The sequence below is a fragment of the Dreissena polymorpha genome, chromosome 12, assembly GCF_020536995.1.
Source record: "Dreissena polymorpha isolate Duluth1 chromosome 12, UMN_Dpol_1.0, whole genome shotgun sequence".
In the NCBI taxonomy this organism is placed as follows: Eukaryota; Metazoa; Mollusca; class Bivalvia; order Myida; family Dreissenidae; genus Dreissena; species Dreissena polymorpha.
Window position 1 is genome coordinate 49922359 of NC_068366.1, and position 20220 is coordinate 49942578.

The 20220-nt window shown below is 32.7% G+C and overlaps 1 protein-coding gene across 1 annotated transcript in view; it reads right to left on the reverse strand.

Moving 5' to 3' along the window:
- The window catches only part of LOC127852329 (E3 ubiquitin-protein ligase rnf213-alpha-like), a 163475-nt gene extending 161628 nt beyond the window's left edge, over positions 1-1847 (reverse strand). The window contains exon 1 of the mRNA XM_052386263.1: positions 1734-1847. The gene's annotated coding sequence lies outside the window, so the exon portion shown is untranslated. The remainder of the gene's footprint in view (positions 1-1733) is intronic.
- Positions 1848-20220: the final 18373 nt, after the last annotated feature.

The window sequence follows — 20220 nt, forward strand, 5'->3', positions numbered from 1 at the left end:
CATAGATTATACAACCCTTCTCGGCGCGGATGCGGCAGATGCGGCAGTTATCAGGTTTATCGTAGTCAAGAAAAACTAGTTTGAAACGCGTGGTATTGACCTGAGTTGTTCGCAAGCGAACAACTAACAAGCACGACTCGTGGTATTCGACGTGATACAAAAATGACCAATCACTCACGTCAAGGGGGCCTTTTCACGTTTTGGTAAATTGACAAAATTTAAAAAGAAATGATTCAGAATCGCAAATGTTCGTTGTAGTTATGATATTTGTGAGGCAACATTAATACTAAACATTTACCATGCTCTAAAATATCCAGAATATGCATAATTTGACGATTTAAAAACCTGAAACTTATAAAGCGTCGCAACGCGAAACGATTGAATAAGTTGGAGAGTTCTGTTGTTGTCGCTATATTTTGTGATACTACAAGAATTGCTTATATAAAGTTTAAATTACATTACTCCTTAAGTGAGCATAGATAGCCGAGTGGTGTAAGCGATATATTTTATTCCAGGGGTCAGTGGTTCGAGCCCAGTCGAAGGATTTTTTCTTTCTTTAATTGTATTTTTTTTCTACTGAAGCTGTTTAGATCCAATGTTCACATTCACAATATAAAACATTTAATAAAAAACTTCAATACATGCCAAGTTCTGTGAAAAGGTCCCTTTCATGGACAACGACATTCAACTATATGGATTTCCGATAGGTGATACATTGAATGTCGTCGGCCTGCAATCAACATGACGCGCCATACAACACTGACGTTTGACTGCAAATGTTTACTCGAATATTGAATATCGTTGGTAATCGTCGAGTGTCGTTGATGTAATAGACGACATAAAAAACTTCTATGTGCCTTGTCGATAGTAGTGTAACCTGCATGCGTATCGTTCATATCAGTTGAGTCGATAAACTTATCTTCCTTAATTGAATCACGATGCTTGTTCAAATATAGCACATTCATAGGGATTTTTTGAAAATGACTTTCAATTAACCATGGTTTTCATTGAAAGAATGTTTGGAATCCTGAGTTGGACGTTTTCAAAAAAATATTACTTTAAAGTCAATGTTACCTTATTCATGATTATGGATTAAAAGAATTAATCGTATTGTCGTTATTATTTGAAATTATTCTTTTAATCGCAAGAAGTCCTACAAATTCCCAATACCTCCAGTTTCCCATTTAATACAAAATAATAGTACCATGAACGTTATTATTTTCTATTATTAAAACAAATCAATATAGAAGAACGGATAAGAAAATATGCGATATATGGTAATATTGATTGAATCTGCTCCATAACGTTTTCATGGCTTAGTGGACCAACGACCCACTGATTTAAACACTTTAATATGAAGACTGTTCTATTAAGTAAATTGTTTTTATTGGTCCATCATGCGCGTAATTTTCATAAATACTAAGTATTGATTGTGAATTTGGTAATGCCTGTGATGTGGCGTTTTGTTGGAAATCCAAACGTTTACTTAAACATTTCCCCATATTTAATCATAACAGCGTAAACATTACTATAATCATATTCAACAGTATAACAATTAGTATGAGCATTAATTTAAGCAACAATCACGATCGTATTTAATTGTGCATTTATTTAGATCCGCATACAAAACAATTACTCAACAGATTAAACAAACGTACATACACTACGTACAGATATAACCTCAAATATATCAATACACATAACCAATACTAACAAAACAGGTTTTACATTACCGTCAATCATCTTCCCACACCATATTGTATATGTGTACGAACTACAGGTAGATAGCGTATCACGTTTTCCAAAAATTACCATTCGAAAAGTAATAAGTAACCGTATACATTTTTAAAAAATAGCGCAATGTAGTTTACATTCATATCGTAGTATATGAGTCAGACAGACGGGTAAAGGCGACCTAACGAAAATCTAACCTAACCGTTAAACATCTTTCAATGGTATGTCGTATACGTTAACGAACTAGTGAGATAGTGTATTCAATTTCCCGAACATTACCTGAGCGTAAAGTTGTATGCACCAGTCTACATTTTCATTGAACACAGCGCAATGTCGTTTAAATAATTTTCGTGTAATGCGAGTCGGACCGACGAGTTAAGGCACCACAACGTACATATGTGCCTTAAAAATTAGAGCTTATCTTGGGGCATTGTGCAAAATTTGCTTGATAAAAACCTGTTGCTGAACAGGAACATAAGTTTTAATTGTTATTTATTTTGTTGTATATAGTAGTATTTTCGCCGTTTTCAAAAGTATTTCGTTCATATCACAGTCGTCATTTTACCAATTCACTATTTTCCTCGGTTCGTTTTTTTTATACTAAGGGTAGAATTATGTGCACATACATAAGCCAGCATCTGCCTAACGTCCCACCTGAGTCAGACATTGGTGGAGAATGGCCGTAGAAAGGATTTAATGATCGGGGGTCGAGCTAAGGCGTCTGCGTATTAGTCTCTGTATTGCTGCCAAGAATGCAACCAAACATGGGCTAAAAAAAGAGAGTTTGTTTATGTCATAATAGCATGTGAATATGCGGGAAAAAAGTTTATTAGTATTTTTTAAATACAGTCGGAATTGACCTTACGGTCACCTGAATTTACCGGTCACCTGCAGACAACGGTCAGTATGGAATACCCCGACGAAAAACACTCTATATTACACTTGAATTTAACGGCCACCTGGCAATAACGGCCAACGGCCACTATATTCCACTCCAAAATTCATATTTGACCTGAAATCAACGGTCACGCGTCAGTCGTCACGAGTCGCGAAAATTAAAAGCACAGCACATCATTTGTCCGTCTATTTTGCGATTAAAGCGTCTGAAAGCGGTAATTGTTTTTGATATTATAAAAACGGCCCGCTGCGAGTAAACAAATAATATGGTGCTGAGAAGGTTTCTTTTCCGGGGATTATTGTGGGGGTATCTTCAAAAGAAAATATATCAGAGTTTGTGACACGTTTAAAGTAATTATCGCTAATTAAATGACCGCTAATTAGTACATTGTACTTACAACATTGAGTATCGATTTAAAAATAACATTTTCGGATAATTCTTTAAAAGAGCTTTCTAGCGTACACAACATTTTTTTAAGCAAGCGGAATAATAAATCACGGAATAACAATGAGTGGTAAACGTAAGTTCCTCACATTAGAGGAGCGAGTCAAGTGTTTGAAACTGTTTGAATCTGGAAAAAGTTCGCGTGTTATAGCAAGTGAGCTCTGTGTTGGACGTACGCAAGTGCAGAGTGTGCTTAAGCGTAAGCGAGAAATTATGGAGGAATATGAATCGAATGGAAATGTGAGTTTGAAGCGTCCAAAATATGACACGGAATACGGCGGGTTGAACGATCTGGTGTTTAAGTGGTTCACCGAGGCTACGTCTCGTTTGATAAATGTTTCTGGACCAATGATTCAGGAAAAAGCAAGGAAGTTCGCTGGTGAATTAGGTTTGAATGATTATAAGGGCAGCAATTGTTGGCTGGAATCATTCCTGAAATGCAATAATATCGTGTTTAGAACTCAAAGTGGGGAACGCGGTGAGGATAAACTTGATACAGTTGATCAGTGGAAGGCCAATATTGCATCCGTGTGTCAAGGTTATGAGCAAAAAGGACATTTTAAACATGAATGAAAGTGGCCTTTTCTACAGGGACTCCACAAAGTCGACATTCTTCAAGACGGGGGAAACTTGTGCTGGCGGAAAACGGTCGAAACAAAGGATCACGATCGCCGTTTGTGCATCCATGACCGGTAAGTAAAATTGTCTCACCATTATTATTGTATATGTAAGAAAACGTTCACCTTAGTCTCTTTTGAGAGTCAATAACCGACTGACGCGTGGCCGTTGATTTCAGGTCAAACATGAATTTCGGAGTGGAATATAGTGGCCGTTGGCCGTTATGGCCCGGTGGCCGTTAAATTCAAGTGTAATATAGAGTGTTTTTCGTCGGGGAGATTCCAGACTGACCGTTGTCTGCAGGTGACCGGTAAATTCAGGTGGCCGTTAGGTCAGTTTCGACTGATTGATTGGCAATAACAATTAAACATTTAGTCACGTATTAATGCATTTGAGACAAGGGAACATTTGGGGAAAATTCTCGAAGAACTAATACAAAACTTATAGAACCGGGGCAATTTTAAAATAAATAGTTATCTTGAATAACATACCAATATAAGGAATATTTTAGAAAACGGTAAGGAGCTCAAACAAATAAAACACATTTTTAAAACTATTAAAGAATAGAGAATGTAGTATAATCGATAATTGTTTTGTCGTTTTGTAAATGTTTAAGGTAATTTTGGACCGTTATCCATATACTCTCATTTGTAGCGTTTTGCTAAACAGCTACTATTCTTGCAATTAAATTTTTTGTTCTCCAAAATGAGTTATTGTTGCAGCGTGGATTAACTTGGAGAAGCTATTGTTTTTACCGGTATGACATAGATGTGTTTTAGAGTTTGTAAGTCATTTGTAAATAGCTTTAAATGGATCGCCATGGCATGCAATAAACGGGAAAGTGCAGTCATTTTGCCACACAGTTTCTTAGATATTGTTTAGTTTTAAATTAAACGTTATATATGAGCAGAGTTAGGCGTGATTTGTTGGTTAGATATAATTTTTGACAGCTACTGCCTATAAAAATCATTTGCAAATTACCCAAACCCTCAAAAAGTAAACATCATAACTGTTCATACATGTATAGTCTCGTCTTACTTTTTAGTGCAGATCTCTACATTTATTTCCAGACCGTGGTATGTGACGGGTTTATTGCATGGATGTAAAAAAAACATGTTTTAGGGTGACAGTTGCAAGAGAAGTTGCATTAAAGCACTACACATATTTCTTTATGTTGGTGAAGTTAAAAAATATCCTTGCGCCCAACTTATGCAAAAAAATCGAACATCTATTTGAATTATAATGAGGTTAACATTTTAAAAAATCCATTTTTATTTTTAATCAGTCTTATAAAAAAAAATTGTAATATAATCGGCCGATCACTATCGGATTTAAAGTCATGCATGTAGATGTTAATCTCGGAAAAAAACTCATTTACGGTGTAAGAATGTTTTTACGAAAGATTTTTGTTTTGTCAAGCACGATAGTCAGCGCTTTATTAATCCAAGCGCATAAAATGGTTGCATGAGTTGAAAACACTTTTCTATTTCAGGACATTCACAAATGAGGTGGAAATTAGAAACATCCTCGCAACTGGCAATACACGGAGAGTTTACACGTTCAAATGTAAGTCAATCGACTAGTTGAACGACACATGTACGAACCATATATAATTAGTCTAAATAACCTTTATTAAAGGCAAATACCGAATTCTGAACTATCCGATTTTTAATCGTATTAAAGGGTACAGAAAAATGACATGTATTTGGCTAAGTAGTATTAAATTTACAATGTAAACACATCACATGTTCCCGGCATATCTGGAAACTATTATATCGCTTAATTATTATCCATACTTGCACTTTTTTGGTATGTTGCTAAACAATATAACTAACCATCGGGAATCTGCGTTTATAGTTTTGATGTTTAAGCCACTCTTTTACCATTTTGAAAAACAAAATAATATTTATATTTTTACAAGCATTTATTTTCAAAGTCGGACCTGACTGTTAAGTTTTGAAGTAACGATCTGAAACTGTTTTTGAAGCTGAGACAGGAAAGTGACCTGATGCACCACGGTTTGCAATGTTTGCAGGTCCATTTTTATATTGTGATCTCCAACCTTCAAACAGGATCGACTCTTCTTCATATCCACTCATTATGTTCACAAATGGAAATCCTTTAATAAAGGTAAAATAACCGTACGTTGATACTTTGTATGGTTTTCAAAAACTCATAACAAGTGTGTGAACATGAATACAATCTGTACGTGTTTAACTAAATAAATATTGTAATGGGTTTTTAATTTATTATTTCCATACCTTTGTAGCAATCATCTCGGCTTGCATGATTGTGTATACTATACTGTCTATAAGAATGATTTTTAAAATTGCTTGGAACTTTTCATAAATAGTACTTATTGGATATGTATCTGGTCAATCACTATGGTTTCATGGGATGATTTTTACAAGTATGCCTCAAAACGAAGAAAATGAAAATGTTGTCCTTTCAAATCGTCTTGATTACCGTTTTTTTACAATTAACCTTTTTTCTTATTTAATATACGGTTTATAAGAGACAAGTGTAACGGTACTATTATGTGAATGCCACATGAACATACACTTCAGTTATTGAATATAAATATGGCTGATATGATGCTTTAAAAAATGAAATCAGCATACGATTTGCAATTTAGCCAGCAGATTCTGTATCTGAAAAATATTGGTTGGCCTCTTATTGAAACTATAATACTATAAATAAGCAATTTCGTATAAGAAATATACGAGACAATACTAGTTGAACGCCCTCATTTGACAAGGTATGTAGTTAAAGTAAATGGAACATCATAAAAACCACTTGTGATAAAAAATGTATTCATTTAAATCATAGGGGTAATGCAAAAATGAGTGAAATAAATCTTGCCTAATATGCATTTCAGGTGTAATCCAACACATACCGGCAACATACTAGGTCGAGTCATCGTAGGCGGTCTAATCATGCCTGAAAGGGACTTTAATCTAAGGTATTGTCATGCCACTAGGCTTCTTCTCCACATGGCCATGTTTTGGGGTTCTGTTCAGCCGATTATTGTCAAAGTAACATTGAGTTTCAATTATATGAATGGTTGTAAACACTTTTGTTTTCGTAAACAAATTGACATCCCATTTTCATTTGAAGTTGTTGGTTTTTCAGAATACAATAGTTCCTGCAAAGCATTTGATTTTAATATCTAATGTCTTGAATGAGGGTAAGCGTGCATGCGTGTTTGGTGCGTTAGTGTGTTTGTGTGTGTTTAAAATCGAGCATACAAAGGCGTAAAGCTCATATTATTCTGGTCCATATTTCTATCAATAAGATCAATATATGCGTGCATATCTTTTACATGTTAACACTAGTATCAAGCCTGTTAAGGACTAAAATCGGGTCAAAGGCTTCTTGTTGGATTATTAAATAAATAACTCTTACGATTAACAAAAAGATTTTAGACGAAGTGGAGACTTATGCACAAATCGATAAACATAAAGATGATGCAATTATTACATGATACTACCAATTTATTGTATTCTATATTGCAGTATGTTATATCTTCAGCGCATATGCTCTGCGTATTGTTCTAAAAGTGACATAGTTGATTTTGATAATATGTGTAATTATTGCGTATTTTTTTTAAGAAAGGGTCTCATAGATTAACTTCTTAAGCTGATTGATTAGCATGCAAAACAGTGTTTTCTTCTCAAATTCGACATGATTATTTTGGGTTGTGTTCTTTTGTTTGTATTGTTTGTTGATGTCTTATGCTTTGTTTTCGTAAACAGACATGCACGTGCAAAACGCATAATATTAGTTGTAAAGAGTTTGCTTTTTTAAGCATTTAATTAATGATCTTGAATTTGCTATTATTTTCTTTTATAAGAATGCTTGGCTTAGAAACTGGAATAATCGTCTTGCAACATAACAAAGACTTTGTGAGTCTTACTTTGTCAACTTACGAAAACCCATGAGCGAAGAGATGATGTTTACGTATATAGGTATTTTTCGTAGCACTTGCCCGTGATTTTTTTAACAGACTGGATGTACTGGAAACAATTTTTTTCCCACAAAAAACTGTCTTGATTTGTACTGATGAAGAACTGCGTATTCAGTTAAGATGCACAATAGTATTATGGTAATTACATTTAAACTAAGTACTGGTGTTGAGGCATAGTATATTTTAAAAACGGATTTTGTATGAGTCTCATATACGAAACAGTCGGGTAGCCAAGATAGTGCGGACGCCAACCAGTTGTAGGACAATCCTGGGCTGTGGCGATTATGTATACAAATCACAATTGAGCAATCGTTCCAGGATATGGAGGCAAAAGGTCAAGATTGGAACAAGTCACCACTTGCTCGACTCCTTTATTTTATTTCACCGAACCAAATGACTTAATTTTAATAACATCCCCGTCTTTGGCAGACAATCTTCAAACTGTAAGGCTGAACAAATTGTGATAATTACACAATAATTACCCGATTGCTTTATTCAAATGGCATGGGACGGGGCTGTTATCTAGGCTTGCTACTTCGCCGCCATTTATTGACCTGTTTAATACATATGTTTTTAAAATGCATTTATATTTATCTAAATGATTTAGTTTTTTCTTCTCGCAATTCACATATCTATTGATACGACCCCTTGGTGTCAGTCTATATTTGATTACACTCAATAACTTGTTTACCGAACTGAATTTCAAGAAAAGTCTAAATGTAGAAGTAACCACAAGACTGTTTTCAATGTTCGTGTTGATTTTAAATTCGGATTGAATTCTATATACGTAAGCGAAGATAAACGTCAATATACACACATATGCACAAAGTAATTTGTTGTTTCCAAAACTAAAAACAAACGAAATTCTCCACTAGATAATATTTCATTATTCCTTCTGAGTCAAGTAATGCGATAACAATGGAGTGCGCACCAAGAATCTAGATTTATTCAAGGACAAAGCACCTGTGCTGCTAAGGAGTTAAAAATGCTAGGTGATTGTTCGTTAATTCGGCCGAACGTTTTTCGAGTTCTGAATGTAACAAAATATCAGCAACATTGTATAAGGGAACATTTATTTAAATGTAAGTTTGCGTTGGACCACTCCCGTGTTTTCTTTTGTCTCCTCGTTATTTATGCAAAAGGAAAATGTTGGGGATTCCGATATGTTCATTTTAAAAAGTAATTGCTTAGTTACAAATATTCGATGAATTATCCTGTACTAAGGCCTTAAAAGTGTAAATCAGATTTGTTGGTGAAATGTTTAAAGTAAATCGGTTTATATTTATTATTTCTTATAATTGTGTAATTCACAATGCGAGTTTTTGTTTTGCTGGGATTTTACTTGCAGTTCTTTTTAGGATGTTGAACATTTGTACAACCCCGTTTTTGGTCTTTCAATTACTTTAAATGGTGGTGGTATGAACAGTCTTTTCATTTTATGTTTATTTCTTGTGTATTATGTGCTTTGAATTTAAAAAGGAGTGAAATTTTTAAACCTTGGCTGAAAAATCCGACTTTCATATTATATTACATTTTAATTTCATTTAATGTCAAAAATGTACCAGTGGTATCTAACAGGTCGCCTATATATTGTAGCCGTTTCATATACAAGCAATTAGAAAATATGCCTTCATTCGCTGTACATATTCCTTTGCTATAGAAAACTGGAAAGTTAACTTGCATTAGTTTTTTTTCGAAAGCCGAAAAGCGATTGTATGACATCTTCCCAAAAATGATTGGCAATTGTAGTAGCTTTCATTTGTGAACAATGATTTCCACGGTAGCAGGCTCTTTCGGCCCCAAGCTCTTTCGGCCCAGACCGAAATTTCAGGCTTTTTCGGCCCAAAGCTCTTTCGGCCCCAAATCGACCAGGCTTATTCGGCCCTATATTTTATTACACCTATTTGAAGCGGATGTATGATTGAATTAAGGTGTTTAAAATGATATATTGTGTTGTCGGTTTGTTTCATTGTATTGCTTTTGATTATGGATGATTAAATGACATTAATTGAAAACAATTATCGTTTTACAAACTGTTACCAATGTATGTAATTGTTTAAATTGTTAAATTGTTCCGGCTTTTACCGGTAATTGAATAGATTGTTGGTCTGTTTGTTAAATATTGAGTTTGATTAAAGGTGTAAATGATGAGTATTTGTTTGTTATGTTCAATTGTTGTTGTTTTTTTGTCGGTAATTTAGCAATTATTGCACATACGTATAAAAAAAGCAATTATTGTGTTCTTTGTATCATAAATTATTGTGCTGTCTATGTTATTCTTAGGCTACTAGTTTTTAGAAATGTGCTTTGAAATTTGGTATGATATTGGATGTTACTTGTGTTTATCGTTAATAAATTATAATAAACAGTGTAAGTATAAGTGTTCGTCATTGTGATTTTGTGATGGAGGTGGACGCGTGTGTGTTTTGTAAGAAGGTCGTTCGCTCGCTGCAGCATGGTATCACATGTGACGTTTGTGACCGCTGGCAGCATCGCACCTGCAATACAGGTTAGTGTTTATGCAAACTCTATTAAATATATAAAGTCTAAGATTTTTGACAGATTATACAATTTGTCATCTACATATGTTGCGTTTATACACATACCAATATTAGAAAATTGTATATGGAAATCTAACAAATTCTATTACAGATGACCTGGTATGCATACATTTATACTTTTGGTAACAAATAATAATGCTAACAATAAAATTCAAAATTTTCTCGCGAAATATTGTAAAAATGCTTTTAAAATGAGAACTGAGACATGTAATGCAAACGTGATTAAATCAAATGGCCTCATTAATTACTATTTGTTAATCTGGTGACTCGATAATGAAAGACGGGGTCGTAGTAATTAATGAATTATATGGAGTGGATTTATTCATGTTAGATAGGATAATTAATTTAATAAAATAAAATGGTTTAATTGATAAGAAAACCTTAATTAAAGAAAGGAAATTTAATCTGGTTGGGAGCGTGCAATTAAAGGGTATTATAATCACGCATTCAAACCCCTGGCGAGGCTTTATCAAAGTGTCAAAACAGATTAATCAAAGTGTCAAAACAGATAAACAAAGACTTAAGTTACACACATTGACATATGACATAATTATGCTGGGCTTGACATAATACCTGGTAATACCTGTATTAAAAAATTCTATTTTTGTTCACTTGATATTTTGATTATTATTTTTAAACAAATAATTATTATTAATTATTATTTAAAAAATATTATTTTTAAACATATAATTATTATTATTATAAACAAAGACTTCAGTTACACACATTGACAAATAATTATACTGGGCTGGGCATAATACCTGGTAATACCTGTATTAAAAAATTCCATTTTTGTTCACCTGATATTTTTATTATTATTTTTATTTAACTGCCTATAAACATAGGTGTTTCATTAAAAAAATAATTATTTTTATTCTTATTATCGATTAAGTTGTTCAATTTTCTCTCATTGAAGGATAAGTAATAGAAGTTGTGTTTTGTAATGTTGTGTATTGAAACATATTTTAGTCTGCAAATATCAGTATTCATTTCAAATCCAGTAATTCACGCCATTTTCTGTTATAATTTTAAAATGCTACTTACACAGGAGTACTTCATGATTTATTAAATCCACTATAATACCGCTAGTATGGTCCTACTAAAAATGTTTTGAAATGTAATGTATTTTTTTAGATTAATTGTACTCAATTCAAGTCCACTTCTATCATACAGTATGTTAACTCATTCCATACTACAGCCTTATCTCTAAGCAACCCCAATCAGTATATCTACCACTAGATAATCAGAAGAAGATAATCAGTACCCTCATCAGCTCTGAATGCCTGACAGATTATCTGTTTATTGTTACCTTTAGTGGTGTGAAAAGGTTGTTTTTAGGTGTTGTTATTTTGTTGATTGACTATGTGACAAATATTTTATTATTATATTTCCCATTGAAAAATAAACATAGTAATATTATGAAAATTTCGAAATCTTGCATAACTTATCAACTAAAAAACATTGGAGTATTTCAAAATAATGTATCCAATACCATTATTATTTATTTATACACGTTTTACAAATATAAACTGTTTTAATGAATAAAAACAATCTTAAATAAAAACAAAACACATAATTGATTATTTAATGAAAAAAAATAGATATTGTTTAGTTTTAAATTAAACGTTATATATGAGCAGAGTATGGCGTGATTTGTTGGTTAGATATAATTTTTGACAGCTACTGCCTATAAAAATCATTTGCAAATTACCCAAACCCTCAAAAAGTAAACATCATAACTGTTCATACATGCATAGTCTCGTCTTACTTTTTAGTGCAGATCTCTACATTTATTTCCAGACCGTGTTATGTGACGGGTTTATTGCATGGATGTAAAAAAAAACATGTTTTAGGGTGACAGTTGCAAGAGAAGTTGCATTAAAGCACTACACATATTTCTTTATGTTGGTGAAGTTAAAAAATATCCTTGCGCCCAACTTATGCAAAAAAAATCGAACATCTATTTGAATTATAATGAGGTTAACATTTTAAAAAATCCATTTTTAATTTTAATCAGTCTTATAAAAAAAATTGTAATATAATCGGCCGATCACTATCGGATTTAAAGTCATGCATGTAGATGTTAATCTCGGAAAAAAAACTCATTTACGGTGTAAGAATGTTTTTACGAAAGATTTTTGTTTTGTCAAGCACGATAGTCAGCGCTTTATTAATCCAAGCGCATAAAATGGTTGCATGAGTTGAAAACACTTTTCTATTTCAGGACATTCACAAATGAGGTGGAAATTAGAAACATCCTCGCAACTGGCAATACACGGAGAGTTTACACGTTCAAATGTAAGTCAATCGACTAGTTGAACGACACATGTACGAACCATATATAATTAGTCTAAATAACCTTTATTAAAGGCAAATACCGAATTCTGAACTATTCGATTTTTAATCGTATTAAAGGGTACAGAAAAATGACATGTATTTGGCTAAGTAGTATTAAATTTACAATTTAAACACATCACATGTTCCCGGCATATCTGGAAACTATTATATCGCTTAATTATTATCCATACTTGCACTTTTTTGGTATGTTGCTAAACAATATAACTAACCATCGGGAATCTGCGTTTATAGTTTTGATGTTTAAGCCACTCTTTTACCATTTTGAAAAACAAAATAATATTTATATTTTTACAAGCATTTATTTTCAAAGTCGGACCTGACTGTTAAGTTTTGAAGTAACGATCTGAAACTGTTTTTGAAGCTGAGACAGGAAAGTGACCTGATGCACCACGGTTTGCAATGTTTGCAGGTCCATTTTTATATTGTGATCTCCAACCTTCAAACAGGATCGACTCTTCTTCATATCCACTCATTATGTTCACAAATGGAAATCCTTTAATAAAGGTAAAATAACCGTACGTTGATACTTTGTATGGTTTTCAAAAACTCATAACAAGTGTGTGAACATGAATACAATCTGTACGTGTTCAACTAAATAAATATTGTAATGGGTTTTTAATTTATTATTTCCATACCTTTGTAGCAATCATCTCGGCTTGCATGATTGTGTATACTATACTGTCTATAAGAATGATTTTAATTTTTAAAATTGCTTGGAACTTTTCATAAATAGTACTTATTGGATATGTATCTGGTCAATCACTATGGTTTCATGGGATGATTTTTACAATTATGCCTCAAAACGAAGAAAATGAAAATGTTGTCCTTTCAAATCGTCTTGATTACCGTTTTTTTACAATTAACCTTTTTTCTTATTTAATATACGGTTTATAAGAGACAAGTGTAACGGTACTATTATGTGAATGCCACATGAACATACACTTCAGTTATTGAATATAAATATGGCTGATATGATGCTTTAAAAAATGAAATCAGCATACGATTTGCAATTTAGCCAGCAGATTCTGTATCTAAAAAATATTGGTTGGCCTCTAATTGAAACTATAATACTATAAATAAGCAATTTCGTATAAGAAATATACGAGACAATACTAGTTGAACGCCCTCATTTGACAAGGTATGTAGTTAAAGTAAATGGAACATCATAAAAACCACTTGTGATAAAAAATGTATTCATTTAAATCATAGGGGTAATGCAAAAATGAGTGAAATAAATCTTTTTAATATGCATTTTAGGTGTAATCCAACACATACCGGCAACATACTAGGTCGAGTCATCGTAGGCGGTCTAATCATGCCTGAAAGGGACTTTAATCTAAGGTATTGTCATGCCACTAGGCTTCTTCTCCACATGGCCATGTTTTGGGGTTCTGTTCAGCCGATTATTGTCAAAGTAACATTGAGTTTCAATTATATGAATGGTTGTAAACACTTTTGTTTTCGTTAACAAATTGACATCCCATTTTCATTTGAAGTTGTTGTTTTTTTCAGAATACAATAGTTCCTGCAAAGCATTTGATTGTAATATCTAATGTCTTGAATGAGGGTAAGCGTGCATGCGTGTTTGGTGCGTTAGTGTGTTTGTGTGTGTTTAAAATCGAGCATACAAAGGCGTAAAGCTCATATTATTCTGGTCCATATTTCTATCAATAAGATCAATATATGCGTGCATATCTTTTACATGTTAACACTAGTATCAAGCCTGTTAAGGACTAGAATCGGGTCCCAGGCTTCTTGTTGGATTATTAAATAAATAACTCTTACGATTAACAAAAAGATTTTAGACGAAGTGGAGACTTATGCACAAATCGATAAACATAAAGATGATGCAATTATTACATGATACTACCAATTTATTGTATTCTATATTGCAGTATGTTTTATCTTCAGCGCATATGCTCTGCGTATTGTTCTAAAAGTGACATAGTTGATTTTGATAATATGTGTAATTATTGCTGATTTTTTTTAAAGAAAGGGTCTCATAGATTAACTTCTTAAGCTGATTGATTAGCATGCAAAACAGTGTTTTCTTCTCAAATTCGACATGATTATTTTGGGTTGTGTTCTTTTGTTTGTATTGTTTGTTGATGTCTTATGCTTTGTTTTCGTAAACAGACAGCTATGTAATATGGAATTTTTACACCCATTATTGCTGCTTCTTCCTGTATTTGCGCGATGATTATCTGAGATATTAACTATATGATTCTATATTCTCAAATCTTTTCTATAAAGAAGGAATGTAGTTGACAATTGTTAATAGTTTTATTTGATCGTTCGTCAAAAAGTTGTAATTCTGTTACTCTTGTATCTTCAATGCAATTGAGTAATTAAATAGTAATTAAATTGAATGCGTTTTAATTCCCTTTTATTATTGTTTAATTTGAGTTACAATGCTATGACGTTAAATTTTATTTACACTTAAATGTATTATGAATATTGCTGGGCCAAGTGTGAGGGTGAGCGCTCTATAACCAGGTTTAAACCCCCAATGCTTTGCATTGACCGTTCCAAGGCGGTGACCCCAGCTTTATTCATATTTTGTGTTTATGTTGGTTTGTATTGTGCTGTATTGTGCTGTTTTGTACTGTTTGGGCAATCGGTCACTTGCCTTAAATAAAGGACCAACTAATTGTTTTTAATGAAAATTCAATACTGCTCCAGCAGCTGGAGTTTCACTTCTTTATAATGCACGTGCAAAACGCATAATATTAGTTGTAAAGAGTTTGCTTTTTTAAGCATTTAATTAATGATCTTGAATTTGCTATTATTTTCTTTTATAAGAATGCTTGGCTTAGAAACTGGAATAATCGTCTTGCAACATAACAAAGACTTTGTGAGTCTTACTTTGTCAACTTACGAAAACCCATGAGCGAAGAGATGATGTTTACGTATATAGGTATTTTTCGTAGCACTTGCCCGTGATTTTTTAAACAGACTGGATGTACTGGAAACAATTTTTTTCCCACAAAAAACTGTCTTGATTTGTACTGATGAAGAACTGCGTATTCAGTTAAGATGCACAATAGTATAATGGTAATTACATTTAAACTAAGTACTGGTGTTGAGGCATAGTATATTTTAAAAACGGATTTTGTATGAGTCTCATATACGAAACGGTCGGGTAGCCAAGATAGTTCGGACGCCAACCAGTTGTAGGACAATCCTGGGCTGTGGCGATTATGTATACAAATCACAATTGAGCAATCGTTCCAGGATATGGAGGCAAAAGGTCAAGACTGGAACAAGTCACCACTTGCTCGACTCCTTTATTTTATTTCACCGAACCAAATGACTTAATTTTAATAACATCCCCGTCTTTGGCAGACAATCTTCAAACTGTAAGGCTGAACAAATTGTGATAATTACACAATAATTACCCGATTGCTTTATTCAAATGGCATGGGACGGGGCTGTTATCTAGGCTTGCTACTTCGCCGCCATTTATTGACCTGTTTAATACATATGTTTTTAAAATGCATTTATATTTATCTAAATTATTTAGTTTTTTCTTCTCGCAATTCACATATCTATTGATACGACCCCTTGGTGTCAGTCTATATTTGATTACACTCAATAACTTGTTTACCGAACTGAATTTCAAGAAAAGTCTAAATGTAGAAGTAACCACAAGACTGTTTTCAATGTTCGTGTTGATTTTAAATTCGGATTGAATTCTTTATACGTAAGCGAAGATAAACGTCAATATACACACATATGCACAAAGTAATTTGTTGTTTCCAAAACTAAAAACAAACGAAATTCTCCACTAGATAATATTTCATTATTCCTTATGAGTCAAGTAATGCGATAACAATGGAGTGCGCACCAAGAATCTAGATTTATTCAAGGACAAAGCACCTGTGCTGCTAAGGAGTTAAAAATGCTAGGTGATTGTTCGTTAATTCGGCCGAACGTTTTTCGAGTTCTGAATGTAACAAAATATCAGCAACATTGTATAAGGGAACATTTATTTAAATGTAAGTTTGCGTTGGACCACTCCCGTGTTTTCTTTTGTCTCCTCGTTATTTATGCAAAAGGAAAATGTTGGGGATTCCGATATGTTCATTTTAAAAAGTAATTACTTAGTTACAAATATTCGATGAATTATCCTGTACTAAGGCCTTAAAAGTGTAAATCAGATTTGTTGGTGAAATGTTTAAAGTAAATCGGTTTATATTTATTATTTCTTATAATTGTGTAATTCACAATGCGAGTTTTTGTTTTGCTGGGATTTTACTTGCAGTTCTTTTTAGGATGTTGAACATTTGTACAACCCCGTTTTTGGTCTTTCAATTACTTTAAATGGTGGTGGTATGAACAGTCTTTTCATTTTATGTTTATTTCTTGTGTATTATGTGCTTTGAATTTAAAAAGGAGTGAAATTTTTAAACCTTGGCTGAAAAATCCGACTTTCATATTATATTACATTTTAATTTCATTTAATGTCAAAAATGTACCAGTGGTATCTAACAGGTCGCCTATATATTGTAGCCGTTTCATATACAAGCAATTAGAAAATATGCCTTCATTCGCTGTACATATTTCTTTGCTATAGAAAACTGGAAAGTTAACTTGCATTAGTTTTTTTCGAAAGCCGAAAAGCGATTGTATGACATCTTCCCAAAAATGATTGGCAATTGTAGTAGCTTTCATTTGTGAACAATGATTTCCACGGTAGCAGGCTCTTTCGGCCCCAAGCTCTTTCGGCCCAGACCGAAATTTCAGGCTTTTTCGGCCCCAAGCTCTTTCGGCCCCAAATCGACCAGGCTTATTCGGCCCTATATTTTATTACACCTATCTGAAGCGGATGTATGATTGAATTAAGGTGTTTAAAATGATATATTGTGTTTTCGGTTTTTTTTATTGTATTGCTTTTGATTATGGATGATTAAATGACATTAATTGAAAACAATTATCGTTTTACAAACTGTTACCAATGTATGTAATTGTTTAAATTGTTAAATTGTTCCGGCTTTTACCGGTAATTGAATAGATTGTTGGTCTGTTTGTTAAATATTGAGTTTGATTAAAGGTGTAAATGATGAGTATTTGTTTGTTATGTTCAATTGTTGTTGTTTTTTTGTCGGTAATTTAGCAATTATTGCACATACGTATAAAAAAGCAATTATTGTGTTCATTTGTATCATAAATTATTGTGCTGTCTGTGTTATTCTTAGGCTACTAGTTTTTAGAAATGTGCTTTGAAATTTGGTATGATATTGGATGTTACTTGTGTTTATCGTTAATAAATTATAATAAACAGTGTAAGTATAAGTGTTCGTCATTGTGATTTTGTGATGGAGGTGGACGCGTGTGTGTTTTGTAAGTAGGTCGTTCGCTCGCTGCAGCATGGTATCACATGTGACGTTTGTGACCGCTGGCAGCATCGCACCTGCAATACAGGTTAGTGTTTATGCAAACTCTATTAAATATATAAAATCTAAGATTTTTGACAGATTATACAATTTGTCATCTACATATGTTGCGTTTATACACATACCAATATTAGAAAATTGTATATGGAAATCTAACAAATTCTATTACAGATGACCTGGTATGCATACATTTATACTTTTGGTAACAAATAATAATGCTAACAATAAAATTCAAAATTTTCTCGCGAAATATTGTAAAAATGCTTTTAAAATGAGAACTGAGACATGTAATGCAAACGTGATTAAATCTAATGGCCTCATTAATTACTATTTGTTAATCTGGTGACTCGATAATGAAAGACGGGGTCGTAGTAATTAATGAATTATATGGAGTTTATTATTATTATAGTCTCATCCAATATTTACATTTTTCATAATTTTGATTATATAAAACATTAAGATGACGATGCAATACAGGTTAGTGTCAATGCCAACTGATTAGCTAAGATTTTCGACTAATAAATTATTTTCCTAAGTAAGCTTGAACATGGGTCTAATTTGCCAAATTTTTAATTTATTTTATTGTTATGGTTATAATTTGCAAAGTTTTATTGTATTGTCAGTTCAAAGTTTACGGATTTATCAACATAAATCTACCTTTTTTGTTACCTGTTGATCCAAATACACTCTATACATGTATTTAACAACCTTATAAAGATCATAAAACCCGGCATAGGTGCGAGTGTGCTAGACAATGGCTTTATTCGATAATGAATGACGGGGTCGGAGTTATTAAAGAAAACAACATCTGTTTAATGCATTAACGATGTGTGAACATCGTCAAGTTAGTAATTAATCAATTAGGTTATGTTGTAAATTTATGACAAATTTTGCAAACACTTTGTAGGCATATCCGCGACAGAATATTTTAGTGCAAAGAGGGGGGATATTGTTCTTACCTTCATCTGCAATGACTGCCGCAACCGCCCTACAATGCCTGACATCAGCCTAAACTTAGAAAATGTCGCGCAGTCGACTATGCTTGAGGTACTAGTTACTTCTCCGATATAATTGTTATAAATATGAATATGCTGTAATTATTAAGTTACAAATAAATTATGCAATTATAATGATGATGATGATTATTATTAGAGTGATTCTTTTGATGCTGAAGATTATTATGCTACTGCAGACTATGGTGTATTTATGCTGATAATTATAATGATGATGATTTAAATGCTGATGTTTCTTATGCTGATTATTATGATGATCATTATTATTATTATGATGATTGTGACTCTGATGATGAATGATGATGATTAATATTTATATGATGATTATTATGATGATCGTATTGCATTATTGATAAAATAAACAACTTGTGTGCAGTAAATTATGTAGTATGTAATTAGGTTAAATTAATGTATTGTGTTGTTAAGACGTATGTATTACTTATTGTTATAACTTTAAAATTATCCAAATAAATGTAATATAAATTACTTTATAGTTTGTTTTATTTCCAAAGCCGTCTCATATTCTTGTATCTATTCTCATTTCGACGACGATATACCTGAAGCAAAAGACAAAGAGAATCTTTTTTCAAATGCATTAATCCTCAATAAAGATAATATATTACTGTAATAAACAATATTCCATAGTTTTAAAGAGTCTGACCAACATATTTGCAACGATTAATTCAAATTAAAAATGGGGCCGAAAAAGCCTGGTACCTGGGCCGAAAGAGCCTGAAATTGGGGCCGAAAGAGCCTGAAAAAACCGGGGCCGAAAGAGCTTGGGGCCGAAAGAGCCGACAACCATTTCCACATTGTACAAGCTTCGTAAAATTTGCAATATGTCGCCAGATCCATTTGAGATATTTACTCGTTTAAGTTATGTATGCAAGATTCGATATCAATCACTTTAAGTCCGACTACGATTATATAATGATGTGCCCCGCACATTGTTGTTGTTCAATAGTTTACCATATGTATATCATTTACATGTAACATTCATAATTTGTTTAATGTACTTACCTGTTTACTTTATTTCCTGAGCTACACATTATCCAATTTATCTGAGTGTCCACTGCTCCATTGTTTTGTTGATAGTAACAACTCACAAATACATTTTTACCTCATGAGCATATTGTATAATCAATCATTTAGGCAAAATGTAGAGTGAATTGTGTTAACTTTTCCAATGATTTTGTCGTTTCATATTTTAAGGTTCATGTAAAGTCCCAAA